We start from the raw sequence: 19624 nt of genomic DNA on the forward strand, positions 1-19624 counted from the left end.
TCTAAGTGTCTCTCTCTCTTTTTTTGCTAAGGAAACTGTCATAACAACTTGAATTTAGAATGCAGACTGATCGAGGAATAAAAGCCTCCTGAAAATGGGTAGACTAGGCAAAGTGCTACTTGTGAAGGGGTGAGAATGAACTTTCACGGCATGGAGAAATGCCAGATCTTTTATTCCTGAAATGCGGAACTCTCCATTAGAAAGCTGATTATTTTTGGTCTCTTTGTACAGGCTGCCGTGTGTGTGTGTGTATGTGTGTGCGCGCACACACACACACACACACACACACACTGGACTGCTATTTTCTTCTCATTGAGCCTCCATCCCTGCTCAACTCAAACTTCTGCTGCTGTTTTAAGCCATTACTTTCCCCCTCTCAGTGTCCTTCCCTTCTCACTCCCATGCCATAACCACAGCTGTTGTGCAACCTGCCTTTGCCTTTGCTCCCCTAACCCTCCCTGACTTCATGCAAATCATGTGATGTGGCACCGCACATCCTCCAATGGGGGCTGTGCAACTGTGTGTCCGTGTGGAGCATTGGAGGACCTGGGAAAACAGGGTTCAAACCCTGCCATACTCAGCCATCAAGCTCTCTGAGTGACCTTAGGTCAGTTTCTCAGCCTAAGCACTCTCAGAGAGTTGTGAGGATGATGATGATGATGATGATGATGATGATGATAATAATAATAATTTATTTATACCCCACCCTTCCCTGTTCAAAAAACCGGGCTCAGGGTGGCTAACAACAAATTTAAAACACTTAATTGATGCAACAAAAAACAGCATAAAATACAGTATAAAACGTGAATAACAATAAATTCAGAATTCAAAAATCAATTTAGGGGGAAAGTCCATCCAATAAACATTAGATGATCACCAGGGCTAGCTGGCTAAATTAGTCCTATTTGGGCCAGCAAGGAGACCAGGGGAGAATTAGCTGTGGGGTCTCAGAGCGAGTAATCTTCATAAAAAGGGGAAGGGAAGGGAAGGAAGGGGAATAAAAGATCAGGCTAAGTTCAAATTGAAAGCCAGGCGGAATAGCTCTGTCTTACAAGCCCTGCGGAAGGAAGTTAAATCCTGCAGGGCCCTGGTCTCATAGGACAGAGCATTCCACCAGGTCGGAGCCATCACTGAGAAGGCCCTGGCCTTAGTGGAGGATAATCTGACTTCCTTAGGGCCCGGGACCTCTAAACTACGATTATTCATGGACCTTAAGGTATAAAGTGGAAATGGAAAGGATCAAATGAAAAACAGAAGAACCACTTGTGCAACCTTGAGCACCTTGGAGCAAAGGAAGTATATACATGTACATAGAATCTCAGAACTGTAGACCTGGAAAGGACATCGAGGGCCATCTAGTGCAACCCCCTGCAATGCAAGAATCCTACCAGAGCCATCCTTGGGTGGGCTCAAACCACCAACCTTCTGCTTAGCAGCCAGACACACTGACCCATTGTGTATATGTAGAAACAATGCCTTTATCATCATCATCACAGACATACAGTAGCTTGCCACTTGGCATCAGTAACTCTTGCTACCAATGGACTCAATAGATTCCCAGAGATTTGTGGGTAAATAATGCATATCCCTTGGTAGAGCCAGCCCTACTGTTAGACAAAAGGAAAATGTTGTCCTGGGAATTGGGGGCTGCAGGGGAAACATTACATGCCAAATGGTCTGTGCCCTAGCCAGATGGGCAGGGTATAAATAAATTGTTGTTGTTGTTGTTGCTGCTGCTGCTGCTGTTGTTATTGTGCACTGGTGGGATCTCCTGGCTGTTCAGCTGCAACAGCAGTTCTCCCAGTTGCTCTCCTTCCTCTCCAAGTTTGCCTCCATAACCACAGGCCGTTGCTGGAATGCTTTGACAGGTGTCAAACAAGGCATGTGCAATAAACTAGATTATAATCGGTCTAGTTACCTCTGCAGAAATTGCATCCTTTCTCAGTGTTGATTTTAGAAAATGTTTTATTGAAAAGGTTAGCTAACGATTTCCAACTTTAACACATCTCAAATGTAATTCATTAAAATGACAGTGCACAGTAAATTTTTAGCATCAAAGGCTAATTCATTCTCCTTCCTTCTCTCCCCCCCCCCATATTTTACATAACATCATTGCCAGCAGAAGAGAGAATATATTGTTATTTTAATCATCATGTGCCGAACATATAATTTTTTAAAGGAGGAATTTACTTTTAATGTAGGTTGGGTCACAGGAGAGCAATTATATTAGATAGCAAGGATGGTATGGCATTATTTAAAATATCCTTTCAGGTCAGCTTCTTTTACTTATCTAATTTATCAACAGTTTTGGGCTAGCGGTTTCCATAATTGTATTAGCATAATACCTAGGTATGTAATTGCTTTTTGATTTCCTCCTTTCTAATCACAACGTCAACCTGTTAACTTGGTGAAAAGTTCATATTTGTGTCTGCTTGAAGATTATATATATAATGTTTTTTTAGGGAACCAGTGAGTGATGATATTCATTTCTCTTTAAGGTCAGGCATTATGGAGATGTTGAAATGCTGACTCTCTCCTGGAGTAGGATCACTGGAGGCTGGTGTCCATTGGTCCTAGGAGGACAGAAAGCAGGGAAGCCAACTGTATAGGCAACACCCTATTTATGTGCATTCAATACATACATGGCCATGCATGTGCACATCACGCCAAACCCGAAAGTGACCCCAAAACATCACAGAAACATCACAAAAAGGGGAAGAACAGAGTGGGGCTGGGGCAGAACAGGGTGTTTGCAGGCTCTTCCAATGGTGTTTTAAATATACACAATTTCACTGATGCCTTGGAACATAAAAAGTAAAGGTAAAGGACCCCTGACAGTTAAACCCAGTCACAAACGACTCTGGGGTTGTGGCGCTCATTTCGCTTTACTGGCCAAGGGAGCCAACGTTTATCTGCAAACAGTTTTTCTGGGTCGTGTGGCCAGAATGGCTAAGCAAAACCAGAGCAGCGCATGGAAACACCGTTTATCTTTCCGCCAGAGCGGTACCTGTTTATCTACTTGCACTTTGACGTGCTTTCGAACTGCTATGTGGGCAGGAGCTGGGACTGAGCAACGGGAGCTCACCCCTTCGTGGGGATTTGAACCGCTGACCTTTTGATCGGCAAGCCCTAGGCTCTGTGGTTTAGACCACAGCGCCACCCGCGTCCCCACATAAATGGGGGGTTGCCTGTAGATGGTGCCAGATCCAATGACAGGCAGAGCCAACTCAATTTACTTTTGCCCCCATTCTTCTCCCTACTGAGTTTTACAGTGGTAACATTGAGACTAAAGAGGAAGAAATCGATAAGGCAGTACTTTGGTTGTAAGTAAGAAGGCAAGGAGATAGTACCTGCTGTGGGCAGACTGAGATTGGTGAGGCAGTGCCCTGTTTGCCTTACCTGATCAATAAAATAATTTGAGGGGGCTGGGCACCCCCCAAAGTTGATAGACATTGCCATTCCCATTGTGTGTGAGCACTGCATCTTGTGATCAATTTTGTGGGGCGGGGTTTACATGGGTCCCCCAATATTTATTTCAAGTTGGCACCCCTGGGCGGAACAATTTGCCTCACTGAGTAGACACAGAAACTTGCCTTTCCCTTGAATACATAGTTTTCTCTCCCTTTTTTATTATCAGATTTCTGTAGCTTTATCTAAACAAGATTGAATGGCCTAGTGAGCTTAACCTGGGTGTCTCCAATCTTAGCCCAGCACTCTAACCAATGCACTGCATTAAAGCAGGTGGTCATAATACTCAGTTCAAAATTTAGAAATGAAAAATGGAACCACAGAAAATCCCTAATGCATTCGTTCAATTGTCAAGCATTTCTCAACTTTTGCTGTTGGACTATCATCCGTGACTCCCATCATCCGTGACCATTGACTATGTTGGTTGGATATGATGCGGGTTGTAGTCAAACTATATATGGGAACCAAGGATTGGGGTAGGCTACATCAGTCCTACTTTACACACAATACCAGGTAATTCAGATGAGAATTTTGGAAATGTTCCATATTTCTAAAGACAATATGGCAGTTTTCATTGACATGCTTTCTGTTTTTTAACGGTAGGTTTTAAACTTTTTTAATTGTCTGGCTCCAGTTAGTGGAGCTGTAATCGAAATATGTTTGCACAATTGCTGCCATACTACTTAACAGTGTTGCTTAAGTGCTTTTTAATTGTTGGAGTTCAGCCAAAGAAATAACAACGTCTACAGAACACCATTTGGAGATTAGTGAAATTTAGCTTTGAGCATCTGCATGGGTAGATGGCTGAGAAGAAGGGGTGCTTGGGGTAATTTGATTTCTGTTCAGTCAAATGTGAACTAACCTGATCCATACAGCACCCAGATTGGAATCTAATTTCTTTTGGATTTGTGATACATTTCTTGACTCAAAATAATAACAATGCCCAAGTGTGTTTAGAATATATTAGTTTTTCCAACGAAGGCCACATACACACCATACATTTAAAGTACCATATTACCACTTAAAACATTCACGACTCCATAACAGGAATTCTGGGATCTGGATTTTAGGTGCTGAGAGTTGGTTGGTTGGTATTCCCCTTCCAGAGGTACAATTTCCAGAGTGGAATGGCAATCAACCAGTCTTCAAAAGGAGCACTGGTTTTGCTTTCAACAATTACATCTGCAGGTTTTGATTATGGTGGTGGTGGCTATTACTGAGCCAAAAGAGCAACATGTGGCTTTTGCTGGGTTTGCCACTGCCTTCTCAACATCCCAATCCCATTTAGGCAAGAGCAAAAAGAACAACTTCCCTGAGGCAGCTGAGAAAACTCATGCCTCTGGTTTCATACAAAATAATAATAAAAAAATCTTCTTCAGTATCTGAGGAAGTGTGCATGCACCCGAAAGCTCATACCAATAACAAACTTAGTTGGTCTCTAAGGTGCTAAGGGACGTGGGTGGCGCTGTGGGTTAAACCACAGAGCCTAGGACTTCCCGATCAAAAGGTCAGCGGTTCGAATCCCCGCAATGGGGTGAGCTCCCATTGCTCGGTCCCTGCTCCCGCCAACCTAGCAGTTCGAAAGCACGTAAAAGTGCAAGTAGATAAATAGGTATCGCTCTGTCAGGAAGGTAAACGGCATTTCCGTGTGCTGCTGTGGTTCGCCAGAAGGGCTTAGTCATGCTGGCCACATGACGCAGAAGCTGTACGCCAGCTCCCTCGGCCAATAAAGCGAGATGTCCTATTCCATACCCTCCAAAATTTCTCTTATGAAAATAAGGGACATCTTAAAGAAAAGCGGGACATTCCAGGTTCAAATTAGAAACCAGGATAGCTTCTGTAAATCCAGGACTGTCCCTGGAAAATAGGGACACTTGGAGGGTCTGAGACTCTGGAGGTCAGTAGCATATATTTTTATAAATGAAAACACAGAGTACCTCTAACTATCATGACAGTTGTGGCTCATATGTACAAAAAGTAATTTTCTGCAGAAGAATAGCTTGTCCATCTGCCTGTCTCTCTATGACATACTTTCTCCACTTCAAATACTTTCCCCTTCCCCTTCTCTTTCTCCTTCTTTGTATCTTAAAAATCACCACAGGTCTTAAAGGCCAAACATTTCAGACATGTCCTTCTGAATCATCAATACCCTACTCATGTAAGAGTCAATTTGTCAAAAGCTTACTGCATTTCCCTTCCTCTGCGATTTCATTTTCTTAATCTTTTAATCCAGTGTACCACTTTGTAATGCTCAAGACACTTTGTTGATTTGCAGAAATCCCCCTCCCGGCCCCCACCCCTGTTCAAACTACAAGTCTCGTTCTTAAGACAATTTTCTTCCGGCGTGATAGAAAATGAGATCTTCTGCTGGTATAAATCTGCAGAGCTGCAATGAAATCAATAGAGCTGCACCAAGTTTACACCCCAGTTGATTACCTCGGTCATTATCTTGTGTCTGGGCTATCTATTGGCAGTTGCCATTTCCTCGTTGTCCTGTTAACTCAGTAGCAAATTACGGCTTGAATCCTGGCCTAAGGCCCTAATATTTAATGGTTTGACATTCACAATGAACATTGTAGCCGTTGTGTCAATTACTATACAATTAGCAGCCGAATTGCTGCTTGATTCAAATATAAGTAGCGGTCCTTTTTTTCTTTTGTTTTTTTGTCTAATGTTTCTACAGAGAAGGGATTTTTGGAACTAGCTGAGAAGCTGACATTGTGTCTTGTGCATTTCCAAATGCCTCGAGAAAGGAAGATGAACTATCCCTCCCAGGTAAATTAAATGTCTAGTCCTTGTCTTTGTTTTTTGAAATGCCTCCCCCAGCACTCGCTGACTGGAACTTATTAGGCTATAGGTGTGCATTAAAAGATAGGCAGGCAGCTCCTTTGAAGATTGGAATCCCACAAGAGGCAAGCTAAGAGCTCCCTTCCCTCTGCTGCCTCTGAATAATCATGCGACTTACAATGGCCATACAGCAACTACAAGTGAAATTAGAGATGATCCATTTATTGCAAGCTGCCTAGACGACACCCCAAGCCACATTTTTTCACAGCATTCTCTTCCACATTCAAGCCCTATGGCTCACTGAGGACCAGCAGTGGAGGTACTGGCACTCTTTGAGCATTGGTGCAGGGCTTGCTGGTAAATAGTAGCAGCTCTCAGCATCAATAGCTGATGGAGGCTTCTAACCAACAGCTGTTGTGGGGTAGCTGGATGTTTCTCAGCATCCCAATGCTCTCTTTTTTTTGGCCTTGTGGGTGAACCAGGGCAATATCCAACATAAAAAGAGTATTTTGCAATGTGAGATTTTTTTTATTTAAAAAATGATTTATTCCCCTCACCATGAGGCCATGTGAGTGTGTCTGTGTCTACACACACACACACACACAGAGGAGAGAGAGAGATTTGTATCCAAAGCTAGTCCTACTCGGAGCAAACCCCTTGAAATTAATGGGCATGGCTAATGCTGGTTTATCGAGCTCAGTGGGGGTCTACTCCTGAGCAGGAATTAGTTGGAGGCAACCCATATGTTGTCGGCATCCATCTGTCTCGAGAGACAATGGAATGCATGTCTGGGGGTGAAGTCAAACCACTCTGTTCACAGCACTGAAGTGACCTCCCTGGGGTGTAAGCCTGGACAGTGTGTACGGAGGTCCTAGACTGCCCAGATGACAAGACTGATGTCATCTCACTGACATGCTCCAAAGGGAAACAGAGCAATATGTTTGGCAGCAGCCTGGCTGCAGGAGTTGCTGAAAGACTGAAAGACTTCTGGGAAAAGATTTATAATGAATTGAAAAAAAATGTTGAAATATACATTTATAAAGAAACTAGAGGCCTTTCTTTTTGGAATAACAGGTTTGGAATTGCCCAAGAAAGATGCTAAATTGTTTTTGTATGCCACAACTGCTGCCCGTATTTTGTTAGCTAAAAAGTGGAAAACCCAAGAATTACCAACAATAGAAGAATGGCAGATGAAGATGATGGATTTTTCGGAGCTAGCCGACCTAACCGGAAGAGTCCGCGACCAGAAGGAGGAGGAGTATCAGGAAGAGTGGATTAAATTTAATGATTATCTAGCTAAATTTGTTAAGTCAAATTAACTGAAAACAGCTTGCAGATACTTAATTGGCTTAGGATTTTATTTATGTTAAGTGATGAATTAATATGTTTAATTCTATAAGGTGAAGATTTAAGGATGTTAATGTCTAAGTTAAATTTTAGAAGAATTGGGATTTGGAAAACCGTTAAAGGGACATGCAATGAAATTCAACCAAGGGGAAGTGAGGAAGTCACTTAACAAAGTTAATAAGTGTAATTTTCAATAAGGCTATGTGTTTGTTTGTTTGTTTGTTTGTTTGTTTGTTTGTTTATAATATTGTGAAAACTAATAAAAAAATTGGGGGGGGGAAGGAGTTGCTAGAAGGAAGAGTACAAGAAAACATCCAACTGCTTTAGGGACACCACTCCAGATCTGTGTAGGTTTTACTCCTTAACCTTTTCTTCTCCCAAAGATATCCTGCAAGGCAGCAGATTTTTAGGACCAGAGTTTTCCTCCTCCTAAATGGACTACCTTCCCAGGCGGACAAGCCCCATCTGCTCCTCACTTCCCTCTACACAGTATGGGCAGAAAACGCCTTCTTGACTGTCGGACCCACTGTTGGTCTCATCTGTTCAATCTACCAGAGCCTGCCTTCACATGGAGTGGACAACCCTAACTCACTGAGAGTTTGAGACCCATCAGCTACCCTCACCAGCTACCCTCACCTGGTACAACTGACCAGTCAAAGCCGTTTCCAGGCTGTGGCTGCTGTCACATGTTGAAGGCTTCTAGGAGCCAGAGCTGAGAGCTAAGAGCATGGTGGGGACCAAAGGTGGACAAGCTACCCTTGTCCTTCACCATATATAAATTACACATATTTCCTATTGATGTCCTTTAATGTGCAATATTGGAAACATATTCTTCTGACTTGGTGAGACTTATTTTTTTGGGGTAATCCTTTTTCACACTTTTGCAGGAGCTCTGCATTCCCTCTTCAGGATTGTTTCCCTATGCTTGGAGAGAAAGTGATAGGCTGCTCCTGTTGCTTCACAAGCTAAGAGTTATAGCTGCTCGTCTCATTTTGCCCCTCAGTGCATGACATTTTGATGCTGCTCCCAGCTTTCTTTCTAAGCCTCTCTTCGTGGACCTCGCAAAGGGGGGGAAATGAGTATTATTATTATTTTAAAGACATACAGCTTTTTGAGAGCTTTAATCTAGCAAGGTTTACAATCAGCTTTGAAGCTGATGGGCCTAAATCTGACCTCTTGCAACCTCTCTCTGATTGCAGAACGCATGGTCAGGCTGGTCAACTTCAAAGTGTGTTGTGCATTTGCTTAGATTAACGCTCCCAGAAGGTCACATGTATTTAACAACCACATGTGGGATTCCCACCCACCCGCCCTTCTTCAAAGAGAGATGTGCGGGACAAAGTGTCATTAAGCAAAATGAGATTGAGGGTGCAATCCTATACATGTGTCGCCAGACATAATCCCCATTGAGTTCGGCTTCCATGGAGATAGAGAAAGGTTTTCTGCTTTGCTTCTAAGTAATTTACAAGGCTCTTAAGCATTAGGGCATGGGATAAAAGGTAAAGGGACCCCTGACCTTTAGGTCCAGTCGTGACCGACTCTGGGGTTGCGCGCTCATCTCGCTCTATAGGCTGAGGGAGCCAGCGTTTGTCTTCAGACAGCTTCCAGGTCATGTGGCCAGCATGACTAAGCCACTTCTGGCGAACCAGAGCAGTGCACGGAAACACCCTTTACCTTCCCGCCAGAGCGGTACCTATTTATCTACTTGCACTTTGACGTGCTTTCGAACTGCTAGGTTGGCAGGAGCAGGGACCGAGCAACGGGAGCTCACCCCGTCGCGGGGATTTGAACTGCCGACCTTCTGATAGGCAAGTCCTAGGCTCTGTGGTTTAACCCACAGCACCACCCATGTCCCAGGGCATGGGATAGTTCCCTTATATTCCTGCCCAATCATTGAGGTCTTCATGAATAGCTCAGTTGGTTAGAGGGGGGGGGCAACGTGCAGCCCATGGGCTGGAAGTGGCCCTTGGAGCCTGTTTAACTGGCCCACATGCCGCCCTAGAACCAAGCAGCCTGCTCGGAGAGTCCTGGTACGCTGCGCTAAACCGGCACAGCGCGGCCCAGGGACTCACTTCCGCGGTGCCGGGAATCGCGTCTGCACATGCGTAGACACTGGAAATCATGGGCGGGTGGGTGATCTGGTGCGATCTGGCCCATGGAGGGATCTTCACTAGTCCGATTCGGCCCAGGCAAGGTAAACCTTGCCGACCCCTGGGTTAGCTGCACAATGCAACACAACACGATGGCCAATAACAATGGCACTAAACACTATTTATAGACTAATACAAATGATCAGAAATTACAACCAAAGTCTCTAAATCAGCAGGTCTCAACCTGTGGGTCCCCAGATGTTGTTGGACTACAACTCCCATCATCCCTGAGCTCTGGCCTTGCTAGCTAGATGTGATGGGAGTTGTAGTTCAACAACATCTGGGGACCCACAGGTTGAGAAAGACTGCTCTAAATCTTCTTCACCAGTCGCAGTAGAATAATTCAAAAGTTCGATATATACATAATCTGTCACCAAATATCTCTGGAACAAAGTTTCCAGATAACCAATCTGTTTTGTTCAATTCTTCATCAGCCAATCTTAATCCATTCTTCATCAGCTTGTCTATATTGCAACACAGGGGGGTTAGAGCATGGTGCTGATAATGCCAAGGTTGCAGGTTCCATCCTCGTATGGGACAGTTGCACATTCCTGCATTGCAGTAATAGATGATCTTCAGGGTCCCTTCCAATTCTACAATTCTATGATTCTATGAGTTTCTGTTAGTGGCCCCCTCAAGGATCGGATGGAAGGCTCATATCCTCCAGGAGCTGTGCTTTCAGTATTGTGGGCCCAATTTTACGGAATTCCCTTACAACTTAAGTCAGACAGCCACTCCGCTACTGATCTTCCAGTGCTTACCAAAGACAATTTCTTCTTAATCCAGCAGGCATTTTAATTAAAGTTTGATCATGTTCCCAAAGTCTGCTAGTAACTCTTAGAAACTAATAAATGGCAGTATTTTGATAACAACTGGGATATGACGTGAAAATACAAGCTGCAGGGTTTCCTCCCCCGCCCCAGTAGATTAAAAAACAGAGGAGTCACATTCTAGGAATCAGGAGCATAATCAGCACTGCTGGTACATTTGGTTCATCTCACACTTCACCCCTGTTTGCTTACACCCCCAAACAGCTGAAACTTGAACATCACCACCTACAGCAGTGCCAGATTTATGTATAAGCTAAACAAGCTATAGCTTAGGACCCCACTCTCTTGAGGCCCCTCAAAAAAATTAAAGGAAAAAAACTGGATGTGCATTTCCAAAATACAAGATAAAAAACAAATAGAATAAAACCTACATACAGCAACAGTGTTTTGGGTTGTGTAGGCTCCTATTTGTTATGTGCAAATGGCTTTAGATACCCATTAGGTCCATAAATTACCATATAGCCCATTTGAAAAAGATGTTGAAATATACATTTATAAAAAAACCCAACCAGAAGCATTTTTATTTGGTATTGTAGGCACTGACATTAAAAGACAAGATAAAAAACTGTTTTTATATGCGACAATTGCAGCAAGAGTATTATTGGCACAGAAATGGAAGCAGGAAGAACTACTGACGAAAGTGGAATGGCAGATGAAATGGATGGACTATGCAGAATTGGGTAAGATGACAGGGAGAATTCAAAACCAGCAGGACCAGAAATTCTTGACAGATTGGAGTAAATATATGAGTTCTCTGAAAGACAATTGTAACCAACTGACTACGCTTGTAGGACTATAATAACTTTTGTAAGGAGAACTATATGAAATATCGCAGAAAATATTTATGAGAATGGATTTTAAGTTATGGATTATTAAAAGTAATAGTTAGGGTAACAAATGTAAGATTAAGAGATGAGGTTTGAAAATCATTAGACGAGTTTGAGGACTTCCGGGTTGGCGCGATCTGGAAATGGCGGATTCTTTCCGAGCTGCGGAGGGAATCGGCTCAACCGAGGACGGGTCTTGCCGCGCCGCCGACGCGGGGACCCTTAGAAACCGCAGGCGCTGAAGCCTGCGGATTGGAAGACTCGGTGGGCGCCTTAAGCGCCCCCCCGACCCACGAAGAGCCTTTTTAAAGGCTGCGGAGAGGGTACGGAGGGTGGCATGGCGCTGAGAGTCGATCGCTACCTTGGTTGAGCGGAGCCGCGAGCCATGACTGAAGAGCGCTGACTCCCTTCCTTGAAATTCGGACTGAAAATGAATAACCCGTGAGTAAGATGAAATTGGACTTTAAGAACATTTTCCTGTGAATTCGAGACGACCGGGGGGTGTGCTAAAAGGAAGTCCGCACCCCCCCTCTTGCAGACGATCTAAAGCAACAATAGAAGAACTAAGCTGGAGAGCCTACCCTTTGTGGGGTGAGTTAAAAAAGACATTAACTTCCAAGATTTGGCAAAAAGAAATTTTGAGCTGAAGTGAAAGAGTGGAATTTTAGAAGCCTTTTTTCTGTTGTATACAACCCCCCCTCCCGGGCCCGGGAGCGTCCTGTATTTGAGCTTGTGGAAGAGGAATGCGGAGTTTGACAGCTGTCAAAGCTGTCAAACGGACAGTTTAAAGTTGAAAAATTGTCATCTAAGATCCCTCTGGATTAAAATTAGTTATAATTGAACTAAAACTGTTGGAAACAAAGTAACAACAACAAGTCAGAGGATTATTGGAGAAAGATTATTAAGTAACCAGATTCCCTCTAGGGGGAACTCTGTGACATTACAATGGCTGTGGATGGAAAGTTACTAGTGGAAATCGAAAGAATGTTTCATTTGGTGGGAATCTTACAAGAGCAGAGTCTGGCTATGAATAAACAACTCATGACCTTGACCTCTGGAACAAGCAGCTCTGCTGAATGTATTGAGGACCTGAATGAGAAAGAATCTGCAGCTGAATCGGAAATGATAACTCAAGAAGTGGAGGAGACCAAACAAGGAAAAGAGAAAGCAAAGATGGAATGTACCAACCAGAAACTTACACCAGTGGAATATAAGCAAGGAGACTTTTGGATTACATTGACTACAAATCTGCGAAAGATGCAAAAGACGAAGGAGGAGGCCCCGGGAGTATATGGAATACAAGAACTCAAAATAAAGAAGAAATATGATTGGGGCCTTCACTCTGACTCTGAAGATGCATGGCCTGCGGAACTTTTGCAGCAGCTGTTTTCAAATGTCCTTGTGGGAAGAGAACCTGGTTTGATGGGGACAGAACTCCTTCGAGATTCGACGACCAATATAAAGGACTACCAACAAGACCGGCGGAGAGGGACTGAAAGAGACTTGAAAGCCTCGGACGTGAGGAATCCAGGCTAAGAACTGTTATTTTGGACATGTACTGGGGAAGGGACGAAAACCGGGGATGGGAGGGAGGGAAGAATAGAACGTTAAAAACACTCAGGACTTTTGGGTTTAGTTAATTTGACTTTTACCTAAGACAAAATGGGAAATCGATGGAAGGGAATTTGAGTCCAACTTAGAAAATTTTTTTTTCTTTAATAAAAGAGGTAATATTAAGATGGTTAAGAGGAGAAATACCAATTTGCTGACATAATTATGGGAATTGGGATGCATGAAGGGGGGTGGGGGGAAGTCAAGGAACAAGGTTAAGAAAGTAGGATTTTCTGAAATTATACATGTTTCTGTCTTTTGTCTTTTCTGTGTGTGTTATGTATTCATAAAAGGTGAAAAACCAATAAAAATTATTAAAAAAATAAAGAAAATCATTAGACGAGTTTGATGGAAGTCTCAGGCTAATATAGCCAAAATGTTGTATAAGATGAGATGAGATGAGATGAGATGTTCTGTTTGGAAAATATACGTAAAAACTAATAAAAATGTATATTAAAAATAAATAAATAAATAACCATATAGAATATATTCAACACAAAAAACAGCGACAATTTGTTGTTGACAAAGGACAGCTGGACATATAAAGGGCCCCATTACCTTCAGGAGCTTAGGGCCTCATCAACCCTAAATCCGACCCGGGCCTACAGGCTGAGTGAAAAAGTTGTAGTGGGAGCATTTTGGGATCAGCTTGAAACTGGTCCCAGAAGGCACCTGCAGGACAGTGCTTTCTGCAACCGGCCCTTTGAAAGTAAGCCTTTTAAAAAAAAAGTGCTGCTGCAGAGTGAAATGGGATGGGTGGATATGAAAGCTCTGGGGTAGATCCCCAGTCCTAAGCTCTGGAATGTCATCCTTGCAGGACCATCACCAAATGCCAGCAGCGTGATTTGGAGAAAGTGCTGCAGAGCAGGATAGTTTGGGCAGGGGCTGGAGATGCTGGGGGCTGTGTGGGAAACAACCTGGGCTGCAGATACCTATTCCAATTCTGTAGTCCTGTTTCCTTTTTCTTGGGCTTCATGATCACCGCAGATGGTGACTGCAGTCACAAAATTAAAAGACGCCTGCTTCTTGGGAGAAAAGCAATGACAAGCCTAGACAGCATCTTAAAAATGAGAGACATCATCTTGCCAACAAAGGTCTGTATAGTTAAAGCTATGGTTTTCCCAGTAGTGATGTATGGAAGTGAGAGCTGGACCATAAAGAAGGCTGATTGCCGAAGAATTGATGCTTTTGAATTATGGTGCTGGAGGATACTCTTGAGAGTCCCATGGACTGCAAGAAGATCAAACCTATCCATTCTGAAGGAAATCAGCCCTGAGTACTCACTGGAAGGACAGATTGTGAAGCTGAGGCTCCAATACTTTGGTCACCTCCTGAGAAAAGAAGACTCCCTGGAAAAGACCCTGATGTTGGGAAAGAAGGAGGGCACAAGGAGAAGGGGACGACAGAGGATGAGATGGTTGGATAGTGTTCTTGAAGCTACCAGCATGAGTTTGACTAAACTGCGGGAGGCAGTGGAAGACAGGAGTGCCTGGCGTGCTCTGGTCCATGGGGTCACAAAGAGTTGGACACAACTAAACAACTAAACAACAGTCCTGTTGCCTTCTAGATATTGTAGGACTCCACCTTCCATCAGCCTCAGCAAGTGTGCCTACTGGTCTGGGATTATAGAAGTTGAAGTCTACAATATTTGGAAGGCATCATGGTGAGAATTACTTGCATAGCTTGTGTCGCTGTGTTCCTTCTGCCCTGCAGGCAGATTCAGGCAAAATGCATTCACACACACACATATATGTAGAAAGAGTGAAAGCTAATCTTTTCTGAGCAGCATTTTAGGCACACACACTAATGAAAGATTAGACTATAAAGATGTTCATTTTTGATTATTTGCCCATTTACAGCAAATTTAGTTAAAAACTGTGTTTGGTTTTTTATCATCACCAGACAAAATAAGTATGACAGGATATTCTAGCCTCTGGATTACGGAGATAACGTAGAGGAAATGCCATTTACATTTACATTCTTTTCACAGGGCAACAAAACCACGCATGCAAGGAAATTAAAATTCAAAACTTAATTGGATTTTCGTACTCCCTTTAAACAGGTAATATTGTTTTTCTCCCTTAAAAAAAAAGTGTATCTGAATGTGAGGATTTAATTCAAGGAAGCCTTCGTTGAAGGGCTAGTTGTACTTTGGTGCAAAATGCTTCATTAAAAGTCATTTAAAGTCTATCTCACCCCAATATTTTTCCAAGCAGATATGTTGCTGCATCCTGATATTTCAATTTTGTTCTGAAAGGCGAATGTAAATGTTAGCTGAAGCAAAATATATAAAAAAGAATGGGCCTCTTCTTCCTATGCTGCATCCCTGGTCATTTCATCCTCAGGGACCAGGGAAAGGGGAGAAACTGGAACCAGTTCACATTCAAAGGGGAATTGACCTAATTGTGGGATATTTACAACACAGCCAAACCAGCAAGGCATGTTTGCTAGATAGGCACATGATAGGGGCTGGAGCTCACAGAGTTTTCCTGTAAGTTTGCTAGAGAGAACTCTGAGAGACACTCGCACTGTGCCCTGACCTTAAGTACCTTGGTTCTCAAACGCCTTGATACTCAAACAACTTGGAACCCAAATACTGCAAACCCAGAAGTAAGTGTTCCAGTTTGCGAACTTTATTTGGAAGCCAAACATGCTCCGTTTTGAGTGTTACACTTCTGATTTGAGTGCCACACTTCCATTTTGAGTTTTATACTGAGGTCTGTCTGATTTTAGTATTTATTTTGCGTTTCGGTTTTTGCGGCTCTTTTTTGTGACTGTGTGGAACCCAGTTCAGCTACTGATTGATTGATTGATTGATTGATTGATTGAATGACTGTAGTATATTGTTTATTGCCTTCATTTATGGATCAATGGTCTCGTTAGATAGTAAAATTCATGTTAAATGGCTGTTTTAGGGGTTGTTTTTAAAAGTCTGGAATGGATTAACCCATTTTGCATGACTTTCTATGGGAAAGCGCACCTTGGTTTTGGAACACCTTGGTTTTGGAACAGACCTCCAGAACGGATTAAGTTTGAGGAGCAAGGTACCACCGTATAATCTCCTCACCTGGCCAGGCACTTCCCCTGTGCTCTTTTGCCTCTCTTCACTCTTACCTCTTCACCTCATCACCAAGCCAGAAATGTGAGAATAAATTTCATTTCTGAGCTCCATTGCTCAGACACCATCTTAAACTAGACTTAAGCATGTCTGTCTAACGGAATTACCATTTTAAACCTGCCTGAACAAAGCTGCTGTATCTGATATTCAGCAACAGAAGCTCTGAGTGAGTAAATGCTATTTTTACCTTTTACAAGACCGCGTGAGTGATTATTGCTTTAAGGGGGAAACACCAGGAGAATCCAGTCTGCCTTGAGGCAGCCTGGATTACTCAAAGGCTGCACACATTCCAGCTTGCTGAACTACAACTCCCATCAACCCCAGTGAGCATGACTCATTGGCAAGGAATAATGGGAGTTTAGCAACATCTGGAAGGCCAAAGGTTCTCCACTCCCTGCTGCAGACTACTGAGGTAAATGTACCAATGCTCTGACTCTGTATAAGACAGCTTCCAATGTTGTCTGACCTGCTGGGAGCCTGAGGGCCCCATTCCTGCCTCTCTCCACCTGGCCCAGGGCGGGGCCTGACAGACTTCATAAGAACTGCTGCTGCTGCCCAGCAGGGACTGGGGTATTTTGGGGAAAGTTTTGTTGGGAGTTTTTGCTGTTACTGATATTAATTTTTTTGTATTTTTATTTTTATGTGGAAATTGTTCAGTTTCGTTATGTAGTTTTTGATGTGTTTTACAGTGGTACCTCGGGTTACAGACGCTTCAGGTTACAGACTCCACTAACCCAGAAATAGTACCTTGGGTTAAGAACTTTGCTTCAGGATGAGAACAGAAATCACACAGTGGCGGCACGGCGGCAGCAGGAGGCCCCATTAGCTAAAGTGGTACCTCAGGTTAAGAACAGTTTCAGGTTAAGAACAGACCTCCGGAATGAATTAAGTACTTAACCCGAGGTACCACTGTATTTATTTTTATGACTACTTTGCTATGTTTGTAACAATGTAAATCTTTTCATATTGTAAGCCTCCTTGAGCATTGTTTAGCTGTGGAAGAAGAAGAAGAAGAAGAAGAAGAAGAAGAAGAAGAAGAAGAAGAAGAAGAAGAAGAAGAAGAAGAAGAATAGTAGTAGTAGTAGTAGTTGTAGTAGTAGTAGTAGTAGTTTGGATTTGATATCCCGCTTTATCAATACCCGAAGGAGTCTCAAAGCAGCTAACATTCTCCTTTCCCTTCCTCCCCCACAGCTAACACTCTGTGAGGTGAGTGGGGCTGAGAGTCTTCAAAGAAGTGTGACTAGCCCAAGGTCACCCCAGCAGCTGCATGTGGAGGAGCGGAGATGCCAACCCGGTTCACCAGATTATGAGTCTACTGCTCTTAACCACTACATACAAATAAAATGATGATGATGATGATGATCAGCAGATGGCGGCCCTTGAAGCCACCCCTGCCTGCATGCGTACTATGACTAATCAATTCTAGAGTAATAGAAATGCTGTTTTGGTCTTGAAGGATCTGCAATTTCTCCTTCACATTTCCCCCTCCCCCCCGGCCATGATTTGTCAAAAATCACACTTCAAGAAATACAGTTACCTATGCTGTGGAGAGAGAGAGAGAGAGAGAGAGAGGAAAAAAACCCCACACACTCCTGCACAAGGAAATGGGTGTCTCTGAATGAGGGTCTAATTATAAAACCATCAGTCCATTTGTGCGGCTTTTTGACCATCCACGGCAGCTAATCAGGCAGGCCAGGAGACTTCCGTGAAGTTTAACATTCTCAGTGTTAAGGCCGCACTTCGCACCACAGCATTTTCAAGTGGGTGGTTGATAATGATATGGTGTGACATTTTTCCCACCTGTGAGTGTGTGTTGCTATTACTGCAACAGTTCCATTTCAACAGCAGCTAATGAGTTATACAAGTGAATATATATTCGAAATGCGGGGGGGGGGGGTTGGGGAGGGAAGAGAGACATTGCTCAGTAGGAGAGAACATATTTGTCACACAAAAGGTCTCACAATCAGTCCGTGGCATGTGTCGTCTTTGGGAAATACCTTTCTGAATCAAAGCAGGCCTAGATCTGCTCAGTGGCAGACTGTCCAGAAACCACAAATACACCCACCTTAGGTTCCAAGTTTTATATAAGAAAGAAAGATATACCGGTAGATGTGAGTCTCCACCCCCATCATTCTGCCCGGAAGCTGAGGTCCAGCACCGAGGGCCTTCTGGCGGTTCCCTCATTGCGAGAAGCAAAGCTACAGGGAACCAGGCAGAGGGCCTTTTCGGTAGTGGCGCCCGCCCTGTGGAACGCCCTCCCATCAGATGTCAAAATGATAAACAACTACCTGACATTCAGAAGACATCTTAAGGCAGCCCTGTTCAGGGAAGTTTTTAATGTATGATATTTTAGTGTTTTTTGGTTTCTATGGAAGCCGCCCAGAGTGGCTGGGGAAACCCAGCCAGATGGGCGGGGTACAAATAATAAATTATTATTATTATTATTATAGATGTAGCCAAGTAAAAAAGAAGATGAGATATATTTGCAAGAAAATAACCTAGTAAAATGATAAGGAATAAAATAATAGGCAATGGGCAAGACCTTTGCTGTTGTGATAAATGGGAATAGCCACAATGGAAGGGAGATCAGGAGCTCCTGGAAGGACAAGCACATTGAATAGTGTCCAAGTTACAGGACCACAGAGAGCATTCTCTCAAGCGCTTTGCAGGGAGTCTAAGATGTGGATTCAGAACCATGGACAGCACTTATGCAGCTGAAGCCAGGAATTCAAGTTGTCTCAGCAAGATCCTGGAAAAGGTAAATCAAAGGCACATAAAATGGTGCCTTGGCTGCCTTCAGCAGCCCAGCTGTATTGCTGGGGCAAAATGTAGCATGGACCTATTGTATTCTCTGTGTGTGATCTGTGGCTTTCTGGATATTGTTGGGACTCTGCCACTGATCAGCAAAACCAGTGGTCAGAGATGAAGGGGAATTGTAGTTAAGCATATATCTGGAGGGCCACGGGTAATAATAATAATAATAATAATAATAATAATAATAATAATAATACAAAGACGAATAAATAACTTCCTTTTTAAAGCAGAAGTCTGCCAGGTGTGTTCTCTGCTTTAAAACATGATGTTAGACGGGCAGAGAAGGGTTGCATGATATCATCAATTGTTTACTCTCATGGAATGGAATTTTGGTGCGCTGATTTCTCAGTATTGCATCAGTGCCCCAGGAGGGAAGATCACTGATGCGAAGGCAAGAACAACCACCCTCCCCAAACTGCCAATGAAGCCAGGCTGTGAAACAATGGGAGGGGTACAATTAGGTTGTCACGTCGCGAGGGGAAATGTTGCATTTATCCCCAGTTACAACAATGGTTTTTGGGGCTACAGTTTGTAACCTTTCCTTATGACAACATTTTCAAAGTATTTTGCACCGGAATTTTGTGAACTAAGTAAATTGCGCACACATGCACGTGCACAAACATATTCTAATAAATTGCGCTAATAATGTATGTTACTGTAAAATGCAGATTA

General features: G+C 43.2%; 2 long non-coding RNA genes across 2 annotated transcripts in view; one reads left to right on the forward strand and one right to left on the reverse strand.

Annotated features, from left to right (window-relative positions):
• LOC308573153 overlaps window positions 1-19624 on the forward strand; it is a 234935-nt gene that overhangs the window by 206901 nt on the left and 8410 nt on the right. The window lies entirely within an intron of this gene.
• The window catches only part of LOC308573125, a 31436-nt gene continuing 13759 nt past the window's right edge, over window positions 1948-19624 (reverse strand). The window contains exon 3 of the long non-coding RNA XR_014001937.1: window positions 1948-2573. This is a non-coding gene — a long non-coding RNA (uncharacterized lncRNA). The remainder of the gene's footprint in view (window positions 2574-19624) is intronic.

This window comes from Podarcis bocagei (genome assembly GCF_964188305.1).
Source record: "Podarcis bocagei genome assembly, chromosome: 14".
NCBI lineage: Eukaryota > Metazoa > Chordata > Lepidosauria > Squamata > Lacertidae > Podarcis > Podarcis bocagei.